The sequence below is a fragment of the Bos indicus genome, chromosome 5 (genome assembly GCF_029378745.1).
Source record: "Bos indicus isolate NIAB-ARS_2022 breed Sahiwal x Tharparkar chromosome 5, NIAB-ARS_B.indTharparkar_mat_pri_1.0, whole genome shotgun sequence".
Classification (NCBI taxonomy): domain Eukaryota; kingdom Metazoa; phylum Chordata; class Mammalia; order Artiodactyla; family Bovidae; genus Bos; species Bos indicus.
The window spans coordinates 108007917-108021063 of NC_091764.1; the positions used below are offsets into that span (position 1 = coordinate 108007917).

Genomic DNA, 13147 nt, shown 5'->3' on the forward strand with positions numbered 1-13147 from the left:
AGGGCCCTTCCTGCCGCAGAGCAGCTGACTTCCTCCTGGGCCTGGGGACAGTGTAGACAGATGCGGAAGGGCCGCCCCGGGGTCACTGACCTCCTGCTCCAGACGGGACATGCTGTGGGTGTGGGGGTCTTGCGTCACCTTTTACAATTTCTGTCTTCGTTTTGTGGCTGTGCCGGGCCCTTGGTGCTGTGTGGGCTGACTCTGGTTGCGAGCAGGGGCTACTCTCTAGTTGTGATGCACGGGATTCTCAGCGCTGTGGCTTCTCTTGCTGCGGAGCATGGCCTCTGGGTGCACAGGCTTCGGTAGCTGCAGCGCAGGGGGCTTCAGTCGTTGTGGTGCACGGGTTCTGCTGCCTCAGTCATGTGGGATCCTCCCGGACCAGGAGTCGAACCATGTCCCCTGTAGTGGCAGGTGGATTCTTAGCCACTGGGCCTCTAGTGAAGTCCTTGTGTCACCTTCTTAAGGGTCACCTTGTTTTCCTTTTCCCAGTTTAGGTGATGACATAGTTTAACTTGGTCACCATCTTCAAAGTCTTTTCTGGAGAGAAAGATCAGACTTTGCCGTGTGCAGGTAGGAGGCTTGGTCACAGCACCCAGCCCTGGAGAGTCAGAGCACGTAGGTGGAGCGTGGAGGGGCCGCAGCCCAGCCTCCCTCCCTCCCTGACTTCCTGTGGTGGGGGTGGCTTTGAGAAAGCTGTCACAAGAGCTCCTTTCTCTTTTCCCAGCCTTCACCAGCCCAGATCCCTCCTTCCCTCCCCACGGCCTCTCTCCCCAACAAAAACTGTCAGGAGGAAGAACAGGGCAACCAGGAAATAGCCCAATATCCTGTTTCTGCTTCTCTGACTCCCACCTGGGGAAGGGATAGAATGAGAGCCGCCATGTCCTTCTGCAATGCCTCCAGGGCCACCCCTCGTGTTGTTTGCATACAGTTTATGTATTAGTGAGCTTGGTTCATCAGATGCTCCCCTGACTTCTCCCTGACACAGGTAGCTCCCATAAAGGGACGTGTGTTTGTACTTGGCTTCCAGGAACTTGTGGTTTCCACTGGGATACTCACTGTCAGCTCTGTTACTCTGGTTGGGTAACTTGGGTTAATCTGACCATTCATCTGGCCTACAAAATGGGAACCCCTGTAAGCCCTGTCTTCTACACGAGGTTGTCAGGAGGATTTTAAGTTGAGTTAGTACAGGTAAAATCATTTCATAAACTGTCGACATGAGGTCAAAATTCCAGCTGTTATCATCATTAAAATTATTCAGTGAGTAACAGTGCTGCAGTCGTCTGAAAGGAATAAAGCGCTTTCCAGAGGAACCTGAGGATCTAACTACTAATTCAACGTCCACCTGAGGGAAGGCCCCACGTGCCCCACCACTGCTGAGTTCTTTAGGGTGCTGGATCGCAGCAGCCTTATTCTGTCAACAAGCCTGTCCCAGTGCATGGGAACCCCTAGCCAGAGAATGCCAAGGTTTTGCCCTGACTGCACTGTGGTAAGAGATCCTGGGGAGGTCATTGTCGGGGTGGGGGTAGCAGTGGGGTTGGTGTTGAGAAGGCCTCACAGTTTTAGGCTCCAGAACGTCACTGCAGGAGGAATCCCGTGTGCAGTGGTGCCCAACCCCTCCACTTTACAGATGGAGAAACTGAGGTTCAGAGAGGCCTATGGCTGGCTCAAGACTCCGCCAGGCCTCTGTTAGCAGACTGGGTGGACCCAGTGAGGTCCATGGGGCACCACCCCACAGCCGAGGGCCGTCTCAGCCCAGCTGCAGTGCCAGAGCATGGGCTCAGGGGAGACAGGGCTGTTGGCTCAGCAGCTGAACTGCCTCTTACCCCAGACGTCCCGTCTTGGTCTGCAGAGGAAAAGCGGCTCTTGGCCTCCCAGGGGAGCAGAAGGCAAACACACTTGGTTCACAAGAGCCCCTGAGAAGTGATGAGAACCTAGCTGACCACACCTCCCTGGGCTCTGCCTGACCCGCCGTCGCTGCCTGGACTCCTGAGCCACCCAACCCGGTGCAGAAAAGCAGGTCTCATGCCCTCCAGGCAGAGCCAGGGGCCCACAGACAAGAGGTCCTCAAAAAGGTCAGGTTTCTTTCTGACAAAAACAAACGCCAGCAGGCTCTTGAGCCCTGTGGGGACGGGACAGGGAACAGGATCCTGTAGTGTCTTTGGAGGGAAGGGAAGCCGGAACGGCATTTCTCTCTGGAGTGGGGACATTTGTTCCCAGGACCGTTGGATTTAATTCAGCAACTCCTTGTTTACGGGCCACGATGTGTCCAACTTCGAGCCGGGCGCCGCGGGCGAGGGAGACAGAATATGTCTAAGACTTGGCGCCTGCTTCCGAGGAGCTCACTGGGGTTTAAGACTCTCACGTGGGAGTCAGGAGAGACACAAGGCAGGCAAAGAGAAAATGCTTTGGAAGGAATGAAAAACCAGTGTGGTACCACGTGGTTCTGAAAGTCGCCATGGAAAGAGGCTTTTTTCAAAAAGAAAAAAGAAAGAGGCAGGGGAGGGACTTTTTTATTTATTTAAAATATTCATTTAGCTGCACTGGCGTGGGTATCTTTAGTTGTGGCCTGTGGGATCTAGTTCCCCAACCAGCGATGGACCCCGGCCCCCTGCGCTGGAGTGCTGAGCCTTAGCCGCTGGACCCCCAGGAAAGTCCAGGACGGGTCTTACCCGAGCCCGTCCATTTCAGGTAGTGAGTGAGTGAGGGAGGGGGCCTCTTAGGACAGAGAGAAGCCTGGGTTCTCAACCACAGTTTCCTCATCTGTTACATGAAGAGCTGAAATTAGACCAATGAGTCCTGCTTTGTGAGAGGGGAGGGTCCTCGGTTACCATACAGTGTCCTTAAAACCCGATGCCCACTAAGCATTGTCTCCAGAACAAATAGATCACCTCACACAGAGCTGCTGTGCTGTTTTCCAAGCACACAGAGATGCTGCTGTAATTTTAAGATGTATTAAAAGGATTATTGAATGGCCTGTAGCTTTCTCTCAGCACGCAGCTGACACTCAAAGACATTAAAAGTACAATTACAACTACCTGGAGGAATCCAAAAGAGTGTTTTTTAAAAAATATTTATTTCTTTGGCTGCACCAGGTCTTAGTTTGGCATGTAGGCTCTTTAGTTGTGGCAGGCGGGATCTAGTTCTCTTGACCAGGGATTGAACCCGGCACCCCTGCGTTGGGAGCTAGACCCCCAGGAAAGTCCCCAGAAGAGTTTCTGAAGTGTTCAAGAGGTACAGGCTGGAAGAGTTTGGCTCCTGCAGGATGAGATGAAGGGTGTGCGCAGCCTCTCCTGGACTGGTTCCTAGTCCAGCCTGACAACCGAGCCCCTCCCCTCCTGGCCTCGGTCTCCCTGTACAGGGAACAGAGACTGGACCAGGTGGTGTGTGGCAGTGAGGACAGGACGGAAGGAGGGGGACAGGCGAGGGGAGGAGGACAGTTTCTGCAAGAAAACCCGGGAAGCCTCAGGATGCTGCGCATGCGACGGTCTTTTTAAAAAGGCGACCTGTCACTTCCCCACATTTGTCATTGTTTCCCACTGCACATGTCCGCAGCACGTGGGAAGTGGGAGGGGTTGGAATGTCCTATGAATTCCCCCGACGCCCGGTTTCCCACCTTTATCCTCTAGAAAAATGCCTTGTGTTGTTTTGTTTAACTTTTCAGGAGGTCACAGGCCCATTAAGAATCTGATAAAGGTTACAGACCCTTGTTCCAGAGAGTATGCAGCCGCACCTAGCCGTGCAGGGTTGATTCTCAGCATCTCAGGGGGAGCCCCCGTGGGCACCCCATCCCCCGCCACCCCACCCCGGGGTGAGGAGGTCCTGCTCTCACACGGGTTGCTTTCAATACGCTTGCATTTACCTTCTCGTTTTCCACAGATCCAAGCCCTAAAGTCCCAGAGGACTTTTATTTTATTTATTTATTTTAAAAATGTACTTGTTTATTTGGCTGGGCCTGGATTAGTTGAGGCGTGAGGGATCTCTACTTGCAGCCTGTGGCATCTTCCTTGTGGTACATGACCTCTCTTAGTTGGGGCATGAATGCTCTTGGTTGTGGCATACAGGATCTAGTTCTCTGACCAGGGATCAAACCTGGGTCCCCCTGCTTTGGAAGCACACAGTCTTAGCCACTGGACCACCAGAGACGTCCCTCAGAGGATATTAATAGGACCTTGAAATGTCCCCTTTCCCAAACTGGTTATTATAGGCTCCTTAGGTTTGGGAGACTCATCAGACCCGTGCTCCAAAATGGAGTATCGCATGTGCCGGCCTCCCCTGGAGCCGGGCTCTCTGGGCAGCTGGTGGGAGGTGAATGGAGCCAAGACAGAGGCTTGGGAACAGAATCCACCCCAGAGCCAGGAACCCCCCGACAGTGCTGTTTTTATACATTTCTATGCTTGAAACTATGGACCTGCAGCGCTGTGATCCCTGGAATAGTAAGAACGTCTTTTCTCCAGGAAGGACCCCAGCTCCCATGCCCCTTCCCACCTCCACTCCGCAGGACAGCTCCCCTTTTGCCTTCAGATCCAGGTGAAGACACTTGTTCTGCTGAGACAGCCCGCTCAGTGCTTCAAGACCCTGAATAAATGAGCCAAAATCAGGGAGGGGCTTCTTCCATCCACACAAGACATTGCTCTGAATCTGAAGGTCCAGTGGTCGCTTATGAACCTGGGCCCATGCTCAGTTGGCCCAGGAGCACCCATTGTCAGACTTAGTTTCCATCCATCATGCTCTCTGGGTTGAGGGAGGGGCAGGAGGCCTGGAGGGGCTTGGAGGAAACCAGCCGGTCCACCAGGGAGGATCTGGGCTGCTGGGCTTGGTGAGGGTGCACGATTCACACTGCACGGGGGAGGGACATTCCCCAAATGCCAGGATGTCGGACAACATTGCAAAGAATGAACTTCATTTCTATTGCGGCCCTTCCTCTCCCCCCACCCTGAACTCTGGTCCCATCCTTTTCCTCTGCAGTGAGCTGTGCAAATGACGCATTGTTCTCCACAGTCTCACCCTGCTGGGCCTTCTAGGACCCTAATGGCATCATTGCCTAAACATCTTTACAGGTTGTGTAAAGCAAGGAGCACCTCGAGGGCAGATTGGCAGGGGGATCCACATACAAATTGCACCCCCTGGATTATTTTATTCTTTGATTTAGACAACTTAATTTATCCAATAAATACTTATGGAGTGCTAATCAGGTCAGGATGCTAGGATACGAGGAACACAGAGCTATACTAGGATGTGGGCAAATATAAGAACGAACGAGATTTGGGTTCTGCTTTCAGAGAACCAGCTGTCTGCTGGAGGAAATAAGATGCTTAAATAAATACAGGTTGTTGTTGTTCAGTCACTAAGTCATGTCCAACTCTTTGTGACCCCCATGGACTACAGCACACCAGGCTCCTCTGTCCTTCACTTTCTCCTAGAGTTTGCTCAGATTCATGCCCATTAAGTTGGTGATGCTGTCTAACCATCTCATCCTCTGCCACCCACTTCTCCTTTTGCCTTCAATATTTTCCAACATCGGGTTCTTTTCCAGTAAGTCGGCTCTTCACATCAGGTGGCCAAAGTATTGGTGCTTCAGCTTCAGTATCAGTCCTTCCAATGAATATTCAGGGTTGATTTCCTTTAGGATTGACTGGAGGAGGAAATGACAAACCACTCCGGTATTCTTGCCACAAGAATCTTGGCGCTTACATAGCTTCTTATACCAAGTAGTCAATCAATGAATATGAAAGAAATAGATAACCTGATAGTGAATAGCTAGAGTATGAGCCAGATTTTCATTTAACATCAGAGAACCTGTCCCCTTGAATAAGGATGGGTATTTTCTTGCCTGAAGTGCTCTCTGTTCTCAGACGTACAATCCCTCTATAACTTGGCAGCTCTGGTGAGACACCCTGAGGATACTGGAGGCTGGAGACCTGGGGTGGCTGAGTCTGTTCTCAAGACAGGACGTTGTTCCCAGTGTTAGGGTTTCTTTGGGCCTGGTGAGCATTAACCTGATGTCACTACGGCTTCCGGGCCTGTTCCCAGCGGGCCTTCATCACACAAAGTCCTAAGGCCGAGCTGGATGCTTCCGTGGTCTGGTCCGGGGGAGAGAACCAGGTGTGCAAGAAGGCAGTATGAGCTAAGGGTCAGTACAGAGCGTGTCTGGGCCCTGGCCTCCTGGACTCCTTTCCTAGTTCCGTCACCCCTGGACTAGGAACCTGTGGACAAGCCCTTCTCCGCTGCAGGCTCGGCCTGTTGGCCACAGCTTCCCAGACACTGAGTGCTCATGACATGTACAGGCTTCCTGCTCACAGCAGCCAAGGTACACTGAGGGCTACAGGGCTGCATGGAGGGATGAGGCAAGGCGCCTGCCTCCGCCGGTTTCACTCTTATTGAACAGAGAAGGTGAAACCCAAGAAAATCATGGCACAGCAGTTACGAGCGTAACAGAGTCCGGCTGCCTGGTTCACATATGGCTGTCTCATGAGCTGACACTGGGCAATCACCTAACAGTCTTACAGATCAGGAGACTAAGGTACTCAGCATCTTAGTTTCCTCATCTGTAAGACAATCACACTTAACCATATACGAGGGCTACTGCAGATCAACTAGGCCATGTGAAGTCCTTAGTACAGGGCCAGCACACATGAGAATCCCTCAATTGTTTGTTATTATTATTACCAAGTTAAATAATAACATCAGACCTGAAAACACAGGGCATGAGGAAGTTTTCCAGGCCATCCCTTTAGAGTATAAGTTTTTTTGTTTGTTTGATTTGTTTTTGTTTTGGCTACACTGCATGGCCTGTGGATCTCAGCTCCCCAACCAGGGATTGAACCTGGGCCCTCGGCAGTGAGAGGGCAGAGTCCTAACCACTGGACCACCAGGGAATTCCTCAGTGTCTAATTTTCCTGATAGAAGATGGCCCTGTCCTTTCCTTTTAGAGATTGCCCCAACACATACCCAGGGCCTGGCTGTCAAATAGGGGCTCGAAAATTGGGGGAAATGTAATGAAGCCTATTTCTAATTTTCAAACGAATGGCACAGGTAATAGGGAATTTAGGGTTATGAGACTGGTGGTGTGAGCTGGGCAGGCAGGGAGGGCTTCCTGGAGGAGGTGAGATTGACATGGACTTGACAGATGTGGGTAGGATTTGGATGGACAACACAAAGCAAGGAAGACTCCACTTATAAAAGCCCAGAGGAGAAAGGGGATTCTGGAGAGGTGGGGCAGACTTGGGGGACACGGCTGTGGCCCTCCACACACACACACACGGGGTGGCAGTGGTGAGTCCAGAGCCTGGGGTCTGACTGTGGGTCCAGGCCCAGAGGTGGAGCCAGAATCTGTGGGGCAGATTTCTGGCCCAGCAACAGGAGCCCATCAGCTGCCCAAGAGACCCTGGCCAGAGCCCTGGTCAGTCGGCAAGGCCAAGTTCTGTCTGTCTGGCTCCTCTTTCACACCAGACAGCTGGCTGCTTGGCGTGAGAAGCAGCTGTCACCAGGGCAGGGGTGCAGACCCCACATCATAGCCAGGCTTGACCTGTCCACAATTCGCTCTGACCCCGGGCTAAGCTGGTGTCCTGTTCAGGGTGGAGAAGTGACCTCGGGCCCGAGCCTCTGACTGGCCTCTGTGTCACAGCCCTTTCCCCAGGGGGCAGGTGGGGAGCGGGTTTTCCCTTTCTGCATGTGCTCTGAGCATCTCTCTGAGGGGTCTGTTTACTGACCCCTCAGAGGTTTACTGAGGTTTACTGTTTACTGAGGGGTCAGTTTACTGACGAGGAAAGAGAACACATCATCACGGTGACGCTCATGTGCTGCAGACCAGGCCTGTCCTATACACTGTCGTCATCGCAATGTCCCTATGAGGCCAGTGCTGCTGGGGAGGAGTTCACACAGCTAGGAAGCAGGTCACACAGCTGGTAAGGAAGTCACACAACTAGTGAGCAGGTACACAACTGGTAAACAGGTCACACAGCTAGTAAGCAGGTCACACAAGTAGCAAGATAGGGTTTGAACCCAGGCCGTCCGGCTCTGCTGGCCACTGTGCCACCCGGATGAAGGCAGCACAGGTCTGCACAGGGAGCAGCAGCCCGTCTCCCTGGTCCATCCACAAACAAGCTGAGACCCACTGACCGTCCAGGTGATGGAAACGAGACCCCAGTCCCTGGCGCCCTGCGGGCCCCTCGATCACCGCTCAGGGAAACTGAACCAGACCAAATCCTCCCAGGCCCCTTCCTGGAGATGGAGCACCTGCCTGTGAGGCTTTAACACCTGAAAGGAGAGTTTTGGAAGGAAAGTGACTCTCCAGTCATAATTATAACCAGACTGGCCCGCTGCCCTCCATAAGCAGGAAAGCTGGTTCTAAACATAGTGGGGCGCTGACCCTCCCCTTTGTAGGTGCCCTCACTTGGGGTGGGGGGCGGCTGTGTGCCTGGGCCTCGGGCCCTCTCGCCTGAGACCCCAGCTCAGCCTCTCCCCTCCTGGGCAGGCGGCTGCCGAGCCACCCACCCCCATGAGGGTGGGAGGAGGGGGTCGACCTCATGCCTTAGGCTCTGGACGGGTAAGAGCTGCTGCTTAAGTAGGTGCCCAGATCCAGGGTGCATCTGAAAACAGAGATGCCTTCAACCGTTGAGCGAGGAAGGAGTTAAGCCTGGGATCTGGAGGAGGAGGGGAGGCAAATGTGGGTCTGGTGGGGAGGAACCATAGCTCCTGTCCCAGGCTTGGGGCCCGGGGCTTTCAGCTCTGTTTCTTTTTTTTTTTTCAGCTCTGTTTCTATTTCTAACCCAGCGCCAGGCCCTTGAGCACCGCTTGCTGTACTCAGCCTAGCAATTTGGCGACGGTCACAGGTATCTATATAACAGAACAGGATGCTCTCAGGACAGAAGTTCTGGAAGAAACCCCAAACGGAAGGCCGGCCCCCACGCCCCCGCTGGGCAGTCTCTAATGACCCCCGGGGAATGTTCTGGACATGCGTGGGCATCTGCAAATTTACTCACCTGACAGTCGCCTCTGCCTCCTGACCCCGGGAGCAGAAGTGGGAAATATAGACTCCTCATGTTGTGTGTGATGCTTTTTAATCATTCTGATTCCATCTTCAGTTAAGGGGGAAAGGTGGTGAAAAAAATAACACCAAAGCACAAAGGTTTCTAGGACATTTTGACTGAAACTCCTGGAAGGCTGGAATTCAGTATGAATAGGGTAGAACCCCAGATTTCTGCAGTACTCCTTAGGGGACTGAGCTTACTCTATGCCCTTTAAAATTAGAGGAGATTTTTCACCACTTCAGAATTATAGCAGAAAGGCTTGCAGATTTGAAGATAACATAACTGCATTGTGAAGAAGCCCAAAATATTTGGTAAGGATGCTCAAGTTAGGGGAGTTCAGCTGAAATAGCAATTTGTGGGTGAAATATTAGCCAGGAAATTGGCTGCAGAATCACCCACTGATTGAAGGAAGATTGGGGGTGGATGAAGTTTGTACCAGGCTCAGGACATGGAAAAGGATTCAGTAAAGCTAGGAGTTGAGTGTGCTCAGGGTTTAAAGTCCTAACCAGCCCCAGGGTGTCTGAAGCATGACCAGTAAGTAGAGTCAGAGATTCCATTCAGCAGAAGCAGACAGGAAAACAAATCTCTTTTCTTTGTTTGTCCTGGTTGAAAACCAAACACGGTAGCCATGTAAAGAGATGCCAGAGCCGGGAGTGTCCAGGCAGGGAGGGGAGGGTAAAAACGCAGCCAGCCTCTGACCACGGGGGATGCCAGCCTAATGGCCCTCCCCATGCCATCATCCGGCTCTGCGCTCTGGAATGGTCACCAGTGTCCCTGTATCTCCCTGATTCTAGCCCACAGGACACTTCCTGCTTAGCCTATCTTCCTGTGATCCCCCAGAATGTCATCTGGCAAGACTCAGCCTCCCTGTCTGGGACTGAGCGGCTTGAACCCCTAGAGTGTGTCCCAGGTAGTTCTCAGCTGTTGTGGGAAAGCATTGGATGAAGAGGAAGCTCCAGGTCCCGTTGAGGCTCAGGGTCTCGGGAAGGGAGCTGGGAGGAGGTGGGGGGAGGGACAAGTGGGGAGAAGGTTCTCAAGGTCAGCTGTAGGGTCCCCCAGTTTTCACCTTCTCGACACAGACAAGTTTCAGCTGACCCACTAATAGCTTTAGAAAACTTGACCTTTTATAGAAACGAAGAAACTTTGTTGTTTCTTCCTTGCTTCAGTCTGTAAAATTACAGCCCTGCCCGTAGCTTGGAAGTGCTGGGAGCACGGCACCGCGATGAGGCGATCTGGGAGCGTGCCAGCAGAACTGACGGTGGAAATTTTATGCCATTAACACAAAAGACTAGTGGGCTGGGTTGAATGTGGGCAAGGCGTCATAGGATCTTAGGTCCAGCGCGTTTCCTAACAGCAGATTTCAATAAGTGGGACTGTGTATACACCTCAGCCTGGAGTCGGACTTGGGGCAGAGATGGACTGCGTTTCTTTCCAAAGAAGCCCTATGAGAAATAAATCAGTTCCTCTTCTCCAGTAATCTCCTCCACATCCCCTTCTGGACCAACCTACCTATAAGGGGCCCCACACTCCTATTCAAAAAATTAGTCACACCTTTTAAGAACTTTTAAGGGTGACCTGCTGTCTACATAAATCAAGTGCACATTCCTTTGTCTGGTTATTTAAAGTCCTACATAACTTAGCGTACCGCACCCCCTAGCCACCCACTCGAGTTCTCTCCTACACACCTGCCCATCTAGTCCAGCTGCCCTTCTCACGTCTCCAGAGGGCTCACTCCTTCCTGCCTTTGCAATACCCAGTATCCTTCACTTTCAACTTCGAATCTTTTTTTTTCAAATAACTTTTTATTTGTATACGGCTTTAAAGGCTACTTTCCATTTACACTGATTACAAAGTGTTGGCTATATTCCCCACGTTGTACAATACACCCTCGAACCTCCTGCACACCCAGTCGCTTGTGCCGACCACTCCCCCAGCCTATGTTGTCCCTCCTCCACGCTGGTAACCATTAGGTTTTTCTCTGTATCTGTGAGTCTGCTTCTTTGGTTATACTGACCACTTTTCAACTCCCAATTTTTTTTAATTTTACTTATTCATTTATTTCTGGCTGTGCTAGGTCTTTGTTGCTGTGAGCGCTCTTCTCCAGTTGCAGGGAGTTGGGGCTGGTCTCTAGCTGCAGTGCATGGGCTTCCCACTGCCGTGGCTTCTCTTGTTGAGAAGCTCGGGCTCCAGGGCACATGGGCTTCAGGACTTGCAGCTCCTGGGCTCTAGAGCACAGGCTCAATAGTTGTGACACACAGGCTTTGTTGCTTCGTGGCATCCTCCCAACCCAGGGACTGAACCCATGTCTCCTGCATTGGCAGGCACATTCTTTACCACTGAGCCACCAGGGAAGCCCTTTACCCTGAATCTTAATTTACTTTTCCCCTCTACCAATCCCCTGAAGACCCCACCTTTGGAGATTTTCCCAACTATTTCCATTTTAATCTCTCCCATCTCCAAGTACTCTTCAAGACACACACACACACACACACACACAGTGCGTCTCCAACTGCACTGTATGCTACCGCGAGTATGGGTTTAATGTTACAGCGCTCCACACAAAGTAAATAACTGCTGGTTCGTTGTCATCCTCCTACTTCTGTGAGTTAAAGGCTAAACACACATACAACACCAGTCTCGTCCCCGTTGTGTGGAATTTCAAAACAACATAACTCGAAGCATATTTGGGTCCTCTAAGTTTGGTAACAGGGAAAAAAAATGTAGAGAATGTTTGTGCCCAAGATAGTAAGTGGATGGATTCAGATAGAATAAACAGCTTGCTCAACACTGACAATTTGGATGCTTATCGGAAAATTGGGCACCTTGAGAATGTTGTACTCATGCTGGCATTCAAATCCAGGGCCCCCTAACATTAAATTCCTTTGAGGTTAAGACTGTTCCTCCTCATTCTCCTCTTTGAGGGAGTGGATACAAGTATTAGAAGGAGATTGGAAGAAACTATATATGTCTTAAAATGGAACAGAGCAAGCATATAGACCAATGGAGTAGAGAGTCAGAAATAATTTATTTTTGACAAAGGTGCTGAGACCATTCAATGGGGAGAGGGCAGTATTTTCAGCAAACTGGAAAAAGTGGATATGCTTATATGTAAAAGAATGAAACTGGACACTTTCCTTATACCACACACAAAAATTAACTCTGAATGGATCAAAGACCTAAACTTAAGAGCTAAAACTATAGAACTCTTAGAAGAAAACACAGAAGGAAATCTTTGTGACATTGGATGTGGCAATACTTTCCAAGATATGATACCAAAAACACAAACAAATAGGTAATAAAGAAAATAGATAATTTCAACTCCATCAAAATTAAGAACTTTTATGCACTAAAGGACAAACAAAAACAAACAACCTGATTCAAAACTGGACAAATGGCTTGAATAGGCATTTCTCCAAAAAAGATACACAAATGGTCAATAAGCACATAAAAAGACATTCAAAATTATTAGGCATTAGGGAACTGAGATCAAAATGGCAAAAAGATACCACCTCTTACCCAGTAGGATGACTATTATAAAAAATAAATACAAAAAAAGAGCAAGGATGTGGCTGCTGCTGCTGCTGCTAAGTCGCTTCAGTCATGTCTGACTCTGTGTGACCCCATAGACGGAAGCCCGCCAGGCTCCCCTGTCCCTGGGATTCTCCAGGCAAGAGTACTGGAGTGGGTTGCCATTGCCTTCTCCGGCAAGGATGTGGAGAAATCATGAAATCTCAAGCCTCAGGAGAATCACAAGCTGGTGAGAATATAAAATGATGCAGTTGCTGTGGGTAACAGTCAGGCAGTCCCTCCAGAAGAGAAACAGAGCCACATACAATCCAGCAATTCCTCTCCCAGGTGGAATTTCAATCCTAACCCCAAAGGATTCAAAGCAGGGACTCAACAGATACTTGTGTCCCAGTGATCATAGCCACAGTGTTCATAACAGCCAGAAGTTGGAGGCTACCCAAGGTGTCTGTCAACAGATGAATGGACAAACAAAACGTGGTCCAGACATACAATGGAATATTACTCAGCCTTAAAAAGGAAGGGAATTCTGACTCATGCTGCAACATTGAAAACATTATGCTAAGTGAACTGTCAGTCACAAAAGGACAAAT

General features: G+C 50.6%; 1 protein-coding gene, 1 long non-coding RNA gene and 1 other non-coding gene across 4 annotated transcripts in view; 1 reads left to right on the forward strand and 2 right to left on the reverse strand.

Annotated features, from left to right (window-relative positions):
* LOC139183229 (uncharacterized) overlaps positions 1-9052 on the forward strand; it is a 34933-nt gene extending 25881 nt beyond the window's left edge. The window contains exon 3 of the long non-coding RNA XR_011566796.1: positions 8750-9052. This is a non-coding gene — a long non-coding RNA (uncharacterized lncRNA). The remainder of the gene's footprint in view (positions 1-8749) is intronic.
* Positions 1-13147, reverse strand: part of NINJ2 (ninjurin 2) — a 72309-nt gene that overhangs the window by 39182 nt on the left and 19980 nt on the right. The window lies entirely within an intron of this gene.
* Positions 6803-6875, reverse strand: TRNAE-CUC (transfer RNA glutamic acid (anticodon CUC)). The gene has a single exon. It is a non-coding gene; the product is annotated as a tRNA-Glu (tRNA).